An 11,619-nucleotide genomic window follows, 5' to 3' on the forward strand; every position below is an offset into this window, starting at 1 on the left:
TCTACAAGTCCCAGGACCAGAGAGGCTGAGCTAGAATGTGGGGGAAAAAAAGGATCAGATTTCAAATCCAGATATTTAGACTCTGACAATGACTTGCATTCTTGCAATATTGAAGGGATGGTATACTTTAGCAATAGGTTGTATACTTTGGAAGCAGAAAGCCTGAATTTCTTTTTAGTGCAGATGGATATAGTTGGGAAACACCTCTCAAGCTGGACTTGCACAAAAGGCTGGGTTCCATTTAAAATCTAATTAAGAAATCTGAGATTTGGTCTGATGTGGGAACAGCACACTACATTAGTTTTTTTGAGAGATGACAATGATAATGGTGTGTGTCAGTGTGGCAGTGACTTCTTTTCCAGGAACTGTCATGGTCAGTGCATCAGTTGAAGCCAATGCCCTCCTGGTCTTAACTTCTACCTGCTGTGAATCCTAGATTATGATCCAACTCCTTCTGGGAAAGGACCATTGCCAAAAGCTAATGCTGGATCTCCTCCATAACAAAGGACATTTCAGCATTTTCCTGCTTGGTGTTCAGGCAGAGGCTGCTCTATCGCCTCCAATCAAATCTTTATTATGGTCAAATACCAGCATAAACCGCATAAACCGCTACTTCATATTCCAGAGATTGGCTAGGCTTTCAACACAGCTGCCTGCTATGGTCTCAGGAAACTTTGCAAATGCCCTCTGAAAATCAACAAATACCATTTGTTGCCTTGGGCAGATCAACCAATTGGTGCCTCCTTGTGGAGGTGAGAGAAGACCTGGCTTGCAAAATTTGAATTCAATGCATGTGTGTGTGTGTGTGTGTGTGTGTGTGTGTGTATGTGTATATATATATTTTTTCTTAAGTTTTCGTGGGTACTTAGGTGTATGGCATTCGGCTTTGTTCGGGTATTTTCCCACGTCATTGTAGTTGTGCTTTTAAAGTTGTAGCAACGTTTCGGAAGAATCTCATCTGCCATCATCAGGCTTCTGTATAGTGTTCATCTGTGAGTCAGACTTTTACAGTGGTTTCAGATTTAAATTTGGGGCAGCCTATTGCTGTGCCAGAATGGTTTTTTCTTCATCCTGATTGGTTGGGAGTCTTGGTCTGTGTTTATTGGTCTTGGAGTTTACTGTGTTCTGCTTGATTGGTGTTTCTAATATGTTCTGTCTGCTTTTTGGCACTTTTTGTATCTTGATTGGCTGTCAACATTGTGTTACTTTATTGGAGGCCTTTAGTGCAGCTTGGCTCCGGGTAAATGGATGGCTATCATTAGTTAGGAAGCTAGGTTTCATCTGGGTGCTTGGTTGGAGTGTGTTTGAGCTGGAGGTATCAGGGGGGATCTGTTTGTGCCCAGGTGTTTGCCTGGCTTGTGGTGTGGAGATTTTTTTGTTTGTGAGTGCAGGCTTCCAAATGATTGACAGTCTGGTGGAATCATCTCTTCTATTCATGCTTTCTAGTCTTTTTTCAATCTCTATGGCTTCTCTGATGATTCTGTGGCTGGGGTTTTCTATAGCGGCTAGGGTTTTGGTGCCATTGAAGTTGATGCTATGACCTGTGGCTTCCATGTGTTGGACTAGTGAGGAAGTGTGTTCCAGCTTTTTGACTGCATTTTTGTGTTCATCCAGGCGGGTTCTTATTCTTCTATTGGTCTGTCCAATGTATGTGGCAGGGCATGATGCACAGGGGACTTCATATATGCCTTGGTTTTCCAGGTCAATTTTATCTTTGGGGTTTCTAAGGATGGCTGCTATTTTTTTGTCTGTTTTGAATGTCTTGATGTGATGTCTGTGTAGTATCTTACTAATTTTGTCTGTAGTACCTCTTATGTAGGGCAGGACAGCTGTTCCATAGGTCTGTTCATCTTCTAGGTCTCCATTATGTCTCAGTGTGTTTTTGTGGATCAAGCCGGTGATTTTGCTTTTGTGGAAGCCGTTGGCTGTCAGTACTTTAGTCAGGGTGCATAGTTCAGTCTTAATGTGTGTCTTGTCTGCCAGGCGTTTGGTTCTGGTGATTAGTGTTTTGGCCACGGAGTTTATCTGTGCTGGGTGGTGGTGGGATTGGGCGTTGAGGTAGCGGTTAGTGTGTGCTTTCTTCTGGTATATGGTGTGTCCTAGTGTGCCATCTGTTTTTTTGTAGATTAGGAATGGTAGTTGTTTGGTTGTTTTCATTTCCATGGTGAATTTGATTTTGGGATGTGTGCTGTTTAGATGTGTTAGGAAATTGTTTAGGTTTTCTTTTCCATGGGGCCAAATCACAAATGTGTCATCGATGTATCTTAACCATAGTTTGGGTTTGTGGATGGCATTGGCCAGGGCTCTGGATTCGAATTCTTCCATGAACAGGTTTGCAATGATGGGTGACAGTGGTGATCCCATAGGGACTCCTTCAATTTATTTGTATCTTTGTCCTTTGTATATGAAATATGTGGAAGCCTGCACTCACAAACAAAAAAATCTCCACACCACAAGCCAGGCAAACACCTGGGCACAAACAGATCCCCCCTGATACCTCCAGCTCAAACACACCCCAACCAGGCACCCAGATGAAACCCAGCTTCCTAACTAATGATAGCCGTCCATTTACCCGGAGCCAAGCTGCACTAAAGGCCTCCAATAAAATAACACAATGTTGACAGCCAATCAAGATACAAAAAGTGCCAAAAAACAGACAGAAGATATTAGAAACACCAATCAAGCAGAACACAGTAAACTCCAAGACCAATAAACACAGACCAAGACTCCCAACCAATCAGGATGAAGAAAAAAACCATTCTGGCAAAGCAATAGGCTGCCCCAAATTTAAATCTGAAACCACTGTAAAAGTCTGACTCACAGACGAACACAATACAGAAGCCTGATGATGGCAGATGAGATCCTGCTGAAACGTTGCTACAACTTTAAAAGCACAACTACAATGACGTGGGAAAATACCTGAACAAAGCCGAATGCCATACATGTAAGTACCCGTGAAAACTTAAGAAAACATGTATATCTATCTATCTATCTATCTATCTATCTATCTATCTATCTATCTATCTATCTATCTATCTATCTATCTATCTATCTAGTGGAATATAATCTGAAATCCCAGAAACGAGAGGCTGTTTCCAAGAGGGCAAAGAGGCAGAGGAGCTTGGATAGTCTGGTAGGCAGGAAGAGGGATAAGGCAGTTCTCTCTAGCAGTTCACAGAGTGTATCTAACAGTTATGCATAGTTGCTTTAGTCTGGCAAGATTCTGTCTGCAGATATTAATAACAGCAACAAAAACTACTCAGAAGTAACTGCATATGTCATTCTTGGGGCTTTTCAAAATGCATATGTAGTACAGCCCATAAATGCAAGATGTATTATTTTCTGTTATCCCTCACATTTTACAAGAAAATTCCATATAGCCTAAGGTAAAGACTTACCTGAAAGAAACTTTCCTGTGGATGACAGCATATGTACACACAAAATTATTTCCATGACTTCCAAGAATGGATCTAATTTACTGTTTCATGGCATCTTAACTCAGGGTTGGGATGTTTTCATTAGGTACTTCTAGTTCTCTAATTATCAGCTCTTCTCTTTCCCACCACCACCCTCTATTTTTGCCACCCCTTGCAAAGAGCCATCCATAGAGTGTTGTTCCACTCTAAGGGAACTTTACAGTGTGTTTTTAGAAAGGGTGTTTGTGGCAATGAATTTTGGAGATCTTCTGTTTGATTATTGTTCTTAGCAGCATCCCTGCTTGTCAGCTTTCCATAAATGTCTGAATGCCCACCGATAGCAGCAGGTAATTTACCTCTTCACCTGATCTCACTGCCAAACTCACATTTCATGTTCAGGCCAAGGCATGCAGAGGATAATTGTTCATGATTCATCATCATGTATGCAACATGACTGAACATTTTAACTAACATTGGGGGAAAAACCTTGCTAGGCAGTAAGTCAGTCCAATCATTCTGAATGACACCTGGTTGAGACAGATAAGGTTTTTAACAAAGATTCAAAGGATTTGAGTGGAATACATGTCTAATCAATAGGATTGCAGTAAAATAAATGACATTTTTGTACAAATGCAACTATCCACCCTCCAAAAATTAGCCAGCATTCCATCCTCACTGACCATCCTCCATGCTCCTTGAGCTTATTTTTTTTCCACCTGCATGTACTGAAGCCTCTCCTTGAATGCTGAAGGTGCCATTGTATTATGTATGGGTTAATTTTACAGTCTAAGACTCGTGGAAACTCAATAATTCACGTTCTAACCAAGGACTGCAGAATTATTAAGGTGGCATTTAGGAATATAGGCACTTTCAAAGCAGGGAGGGTTTTTTAAAATAAAATTATTATCTTATTCATTATTCATTGCACAGTCAGCCAGATGTTTAGACCAAATTTGGCATTGTTGTCCACCTATCAAGTCTTTCCCAAGGATCTGGGATAGGCAGATGAAGTTTGAAGGTGTTACAGATATCATTGCAAGATTATTTGCAACAATGTAAATGTCTTTTCTTCCAACAGCACAGGTTTGCTCATCCAACAGTCCAGAGTCCTCTAACCCATTTTTCATCAATACCCAGCACAGTCCTGGGCAATGATTGATCTGATATGGGTTTCTGTAATTTATATCTCACCATATTTTTTTTTTATGGGAAAGACACTCTATTTCAGGTCTCTCCAACCTTGGCAACTTTAAACCTGGTGGACTTCAGCTCCCAGAATTCTGGGAGTTGAAGGTTAAGTTGCCCAGGTTGGAGACCCCTGCTCTACCTGGTTTCTCTGGTGAGGAACAGTCCAATATGATTGAACTTCTGTTATATCTCTCATCTTCATCAGAGCACCCAAGTCCCACAACCACATCAATGTACTGCCTCACTGGAGGATTTTTATTATCATTAGTAGCAATAGTAGAAATTAAGGCACTGGCAGACCATGAATTCTAGTCCCACCTTAAGACACGAAAGCAGCTGGATGACCTTGGGCCAGGCACTCTCTCTCAGCCCTTGGAAGAATGCAAAGGCAAACCACTGATGAATTCCTGTAAAGAAAACTCCAGGGACTTGTCCAGGCAGGCTATTGCCAGAGTCAACATTGGCTCAGAGGTGTGCACGCATGCACATACACACACACACACACACAATAGTATAATTTTTGATTTAGTACTCACACATGCTGTATGTCAACAAACATCTACGGTAGCCCCATTATGCCCATAATTCGAGCTGTTACTGGATACTTTCCAGTTTGGTGTAGTGGTGAAGATGCTGGCCTACTAACAAAGAGACAATGGCTGCTAATCTCTCCTTAGACAGGAATGCTGATTTGGTGATCTTGGGCCAGTCACTCTCTCTGAACCACCCCATCTCTACAGGGTGGTTGTTGTGGAGAAAATAGGAGGAAGGAGTATTAGGTATGTTCAATCCCTTGAATTACTTATAAAATAAGGCAGGATGAAGGAGCCATGGTGGCACTCTTGGTAAGGATTCTATATTGCGAGCTAATTCTGCCAACTGCCAGCAGTTCAATTCTGACCTGCTCAAGGTTGACTCAGCCTTCCATCCTTTTGAGGTCAGTAAAATGGGGACCCAGATTGTTGTGGGCAACATGCTGACTCTTTAAATAGTTTAGAGTGGGCTCTAAAACACTATGAAGCGGTGTATAAAACTTAAGTGCTATTGCTGTTAAAACAATCTTTTAAAACATGTTATATGCTTATGAGATCAGAAGTTGATTTCAGAAATGGGGACTAGATGGAGGAAAAGGTTCTTACTATGAGGTGAGAAATCAGGTGCATCAAAAAATTAAATCAAGCGCATGGAAAAAAACCTTCATTGCATGTGCATGAATTTTGATCAACGTGTTGAAATAACTAGGTGTCGCTCTAGACATGACCCAGGAGGTCAGCATCAACAGAATGAACAGACGATGGTCCTGGAGACCAGCCAATGTAGAGATTGGCAGAAGGAAGAACTGGAGATCTAATCAAATCAAATCCTTCATTAGGATCAATGACCAGATGTAAGAAATGACAGTAAATCAGGAAAGGTCTATATCCTCAGCCTAAGAACAGCTGCTTTCATTCCTTTCATTCCTGGAAGTCTCTAGCCATATTTAATTAATGTAGCACATCATAACACCACATACAAATAGTAACTCCTTATGTTTCAATGCATTCTGACATTTGGGTAAGACCAGGCTCAAAAATATGAATCTGATTGGTTCTGAACGTTCCTCTAGGATAGTTTTGTTGTGACTCAGAGAGCATCTTTTAAATTCTCATTCTGGCATCGCACAGTAATTTCCAAGAACTGTTTGTTTATTTGTTTGTTTAATTTATTTCCTGCCTATGTTGCCATGGGGCTAATCTAGCTGGCTTACAATAATAAAAAGGAAGAAAATGAAAGGAGTGTAAACAGAACAGAAGTAAAATAATAGAACTATAAAATAAACAATGACAAAGGTACACAACAAGAATACTCAATGTGATAACCAAAAAAATAAAAAAGGAATGGGTGGAGAGCAGAGAGCAAGGGGAGTGAGGTGAAGTCTGCCATCAATCCAGCAGACACTTCTAGTGTGGAACTCCCCCCTCTAGTTATCAGGCCCGCCAGCAGAGTCAGGTCTTCAGACTCATGCAGAAGGATAGGAGGATGAGGGCAGATCTTACTTTAGAGGCTAAGATATTCCAAAGGGCAAGCACTATAACAGAGAAGACTCTTGTTCTGGATCTCGATGGTCAAGACTTCTTTGACCAGTAAGATCCAGAGAGAGCCCTTTTGCCAGCACAAGCAGGATGGGCTTGTCCTAGTGGGATGAGGCAGTTCATCAGGTAGCCTGGACCTATGCCAGTGAGGGCCTTAAAGGTCATAACCAACACCTTAAATTGCACTTGGAAGCAGACCAATAACTAGTGAAGTTTATGCAGCAGAGGTGTCATATGGACCTTTCTAATATGGACCATTCTAATATGGACCATTCTGCTCAGTCATCATGCTCTCCAGCTGACCAATGGGCAAAATGATTAGCATCCAATTAGGGCAATTCCTATGTTTGTTTTGCTGTGCTTCTTTGCAGGGTAAGGAAAAGGTAGTCTTTTTCTCTGGTTAAAAGAAACGAAGTTTCTAAAGGGTTTTAATTTCATCATGAAGGATGAAGGATCTCCAACACAATCGCCAATGTCTGATGACGGATATGGCACAAGAAAAAGGAGAATGAAGGATGAATTCCTCCCTATCTAAGAACCACATGTTGCTTTTCTTCCTTTACCAGAAAAGGAAAGAAATAATCTTTTTTCCCACTCTGTCCTAAAATCTCACAATTGTGGAAATTTTGGTAAAGGTTAATTAATATTGCTAAATTACCCATAGATTAAATTAAGAATTTTAGATATTTTACAGCAAAAAAAATAATACACATGTCTACAAATGATTCTTCAGGTGATAAATTTGCTTCATTGAAGTAGCTTGCATAAGTTTCTTCTCAATTGATGAGTTATTTTTGAAAAATTCTAGAAAACTGATAAGGTACTGGAAGACTGGAGAAGAAGAGGGGAAAGGAGGAGGAGGATCCAAGAAAATGCATAGTAATTGTTATCTGCACCAGGAAAGATACTAGGACAGATGACAAGCATGTCTGTGAGAACTTAGAAAAAAGAAAAAAATGCTGCCTGTACCGGAGCTCAGCATGGGTTTGTCAGGAACAAGTTGTGTCAAATTGATCTCATCTTTTGTTATGACAGAATGGCCAATTAGGGAGACCAAGGAAATGCAGTGGACATATTATGCCTTGATCTCAATAAAGTCCTTGACAAGATCTCTCATATTGTAATATGTTGTGGGCAAGATAAAAATAGGCATGCTGCGGATTGTTGTGGTCCATGGGATTTACAACAGGTTAAACAACTGTTCTCAAATGAGAACACAATGGCACAGTGGTTAGAGTCAGAGGTGGCATTCAGCAGGTTCTGACCAGTTCTGGAGAACTGGTAGCAGAAATTTTGAGAAGTTAGAACCGGCAAATGCTACCTCTGACTGACACTGTCCCCATCTATTCTCTGCCTCCCGACTCCCAGCTGATCGACTGGGTCTTCTTTTGTTGCCCTGCACAGGAGAACGGAGCTGAAAAGCAGGTTAGTGGGGTGGGGAGGGAATGGGGATTTTACAGTAACCTTCCCCTGCCATGCCCACCAAGCCATGCCCAGAGAACCGGTAGTAAAAAAATTTGAATCCCACCACTGGTTAGAGTGCAGTAGTGCAGGTTACTTCTGCTGACTGCTGGCTGCCTGCAATTTGGCAGTTCAAATCTAACCAGGCGGGTGAATGCTGGGGAAAATTCTGAGGTAGGTAAAATGACGACCCAAATTGTTAGGGGCCATACGCTGACTCTGTAAACCACTTAGGGCTGTAAAGCACTGTGAAGCAGTATATAAGTCTAAGTGCTATTGCCATTGCTCTCCTCATAAGCTGTTTGTATCTATCTGGTGGGAAGTATTGATAGAGGCCCCCCAGAAGTCTGTCCTTGGCTTCCCACTATTAAACATGACTTAGAGGATGGAATAAATATTTAGCAAATCTGTAGATGACCCCAAGCTAAAGGGATAAATTAAGACCTTAAAGAGTACAAAATCACAACTCTAAATTATGTTGGCAGATTTTAATATTGGATCAAATCAAGTGGATTATGTTCAGTGTAGATAAATGGATAAGTCCTGTATCTCAATAGGAATGATCAAATTTCTAGACACAGGATATTCAGGAATCCTGGCTTGGCAGGAAAACATGTGACAGGAATCTAGGAATACCCGCAGATGATCACTTGAACATAATCACAGAATAAGATGTAGGAGCTAGAATGAGCAACAGTGCAACCTTGAGTTGCAATAACAATTTTGATATCCAACAGAAGGGAGTTAATTCACTGATGGTGAACAATGGAAACATCTACTTAAAACAAGAACAGACATTCCTTCACTTGAGGTTTACAAATTGGGTCTTCATTGCTAACTGTCATGGATGGTTTAGTGATCTATATTAACCTGGTGGTTTGACTAAATAAAGATGGTGCAGTAGCTCAGTGATTAAGACTCTGGGTTTGTCTGCTGGAAAACTGGCAGCCCAGGTTTGAGACCCAAGTGCCAAGCAATGGAGTGAGGTCCAGTCCTCACCCCAGCTCCTGCCAACCTAGCATGTAAATGTGAGTAGATAGTAGAAAAATATGTAAATGTGAGTAAATAAAAAAATACTACTTGGGTGGGAAGGTAACAGTGCTGGCCACACGATTGTGGAAAAGTCTTCAGACAGCACTGGCTCAATGGCCTTTAAAAATGGATATGAGCATCAGTCCTTATAGTCTGCAACAACTACTGGATAAAATCTGCAGGGACTCCTTTACCTTTTTGACTAGATAACCTATGAGATCTCTTCAACTTTACATAATCTATAATTCTATGATTTTTTTTTACAAAGTTGAACAAGATTGGCATATACTTGTTTTACTGTATATACATAGATATGGATTTGAGAATATAGGCAATCATTTCAACAGAATTCATTACACTTCATAACATGTGAAAAATACTTGTGACTCCTGGAATGTGAATGCTATCTTGGGAATATTGCTAATACTTTGGCCACCTATAGGCACTGCATTGCTGGTTGCAAAAATAAGGGAATTGTCAAGCACCAGTACAATCAGGTGATCCAGGCAGTTCAAATGAGTATAAAGATTTATTGTAAATTCAAGCTCTATAAGAATCGGAACTACTAACAGTCAAGGTAAATTAGTGGGAATTAAGAATAGAAGGAATTGAAGGTGGGATGGACTTAGATCTTTTTGGGACGTGAAAGGACTTGTGACTGATGATGCATTTGGACCCTTCCTCAAGCCTAAAAATTCATCTACAGGAATGAATTTCCTAAGAAGATACACAGGCACTCTGGTCCGATATTAGGGAATTTATCTATCTATTAGTAAGAGAATTTATCTTTCTGTCTATTAGTAAGGGAATTTACCTATCCATCCATCCATCCATCTATCTATCCATCTATCTATTTATCATCTATCCATCTCTCTTCTATCCATTTGTCTTCTATCTATCGTGTATCATCTATATTTATCAAACTCCTTAACCACCCATCTCCCTCAATATAAACTGCATTTCAGTCTTAATAATCTAAGCAGAGAAAATAAAGGACACAGCATCTTCAATTTATGTAACAGTGATCCTTCGGAGCGGGGTGTTAATTGCATTAGTAGTTTTTTTTGCATGTGTTTGTGTGTATGTGTATAGTGTGTAAGTAATATATAGCATGTAGGTATGTGTTCACACATCCATTGGCCTACTGCAAATGATCTTAAATCAAACTCAGAGGAATAAGTGCTTTCTCTAAATGGCTTCTAAAGGTCAGCCAAAATTTATAGCTACCAAGATAAATACTCTTTATCTATTTTATTGCAACACCATTATCAAATTAAAAAGGCACTCTTTTTGGCATGGCTGGCAATCTTTATGAGAAAATGCTGGGGTCCTGTATTGCAGCTGGTTTAATCTTTCTCGCCATCTGTACCTATAATCTGAAGCTGCAGTCTTGTACAAGGTGATTTAGAAATCCTATGGAATAAAATGGGATTATTTCCAAATGATATGGTTTGGGCTGTTAGCACAGAATTGATATCAGCTGGGAAATGATATTGCTTATTTCTTTCCCTTCTGAGTATGAGGAAATAGTCAATGCATTTGTCTCTATTATTTTATTGTATGAAGAAAAGACTTGATAAATGATTAAAGGTATACATATTATAAACAGAATATATAATATGAAGATAAAGTCATTTGCCATTCCCATATTATTTTTGAATAGAGCAATGCAGTCCCCAGTTTACTATGTTCAGCTGAAAAATTAATTTAAAAAAGAAAGCAAGTGTATGGTGAATGGAAAATCTTAGACCCCAAATCCCTTCAACAGGACCTAAAGCCCAGTAATATCCCAACATCATGTTTTAGAGATTCTGCTTAAAATCCTCCTCCTCCACTTCCTCGTCCTCATCATGACATCAACAATAATGATTCAAGTGTTAGCCAAGCCCAGTCTAGGTGAGTCTGCAGTTGAAGATAATGTGTTAGATACTTCTGTTTTTGTATGTTGTATTCTGAATTTATTTTATCAGTTTTAATTGCTTTTTTCATTTTGTCTGTTTACCACTCCATTATCTGATTAAGATCGGCAGTTATATAAATTTCCTAACTGATAATAATAACAAAAAATAACGAAGATGCATTAAATCTAGTATACCACAAAGGCTTCCTGAATACTGGAGAAACCAAACTGGTATAGAAGAAAGACCAAATGAAGAACTGAAAAGAGATAGAGCTTCTAAATGAGATTAGTCAGTGTGAAAACCTATGTTGCATTATTTCTTTGTGAAAGAGGCTTCTGTTTTTCTACCTAATTTTTTAGAGTGCTGGAAAATTTCTTTCAGATTTTTCACGTTGCGCTTTTGGACTTTATTGCAGATAGAGAGCACTATTAATAGTATCCCAACTTTTTTGTGACATATTTCTCCATTTCTTGGAAGCTTTCCTGGCTACCTGTACTTTTCAATTTGAAAATAAAATCTGTTGGGAGAAATTTCTTCATTAGATCTTCA

This window comes from Pseudonaja textilis, chromosome 2 (genome assembly GCF_049901715.1).
Source record: "Pseudonaja textilis isolate UNSWEBS1 chromosome 2, rPseTex1.2, whole genome shotgun sequence".
Lineage (NCBI taxonomy): Eukaryota > Metazoa > Chordata > Lepidosauria > Squamata > Elapidae > Pseudonaja > Pseudonaja textilis.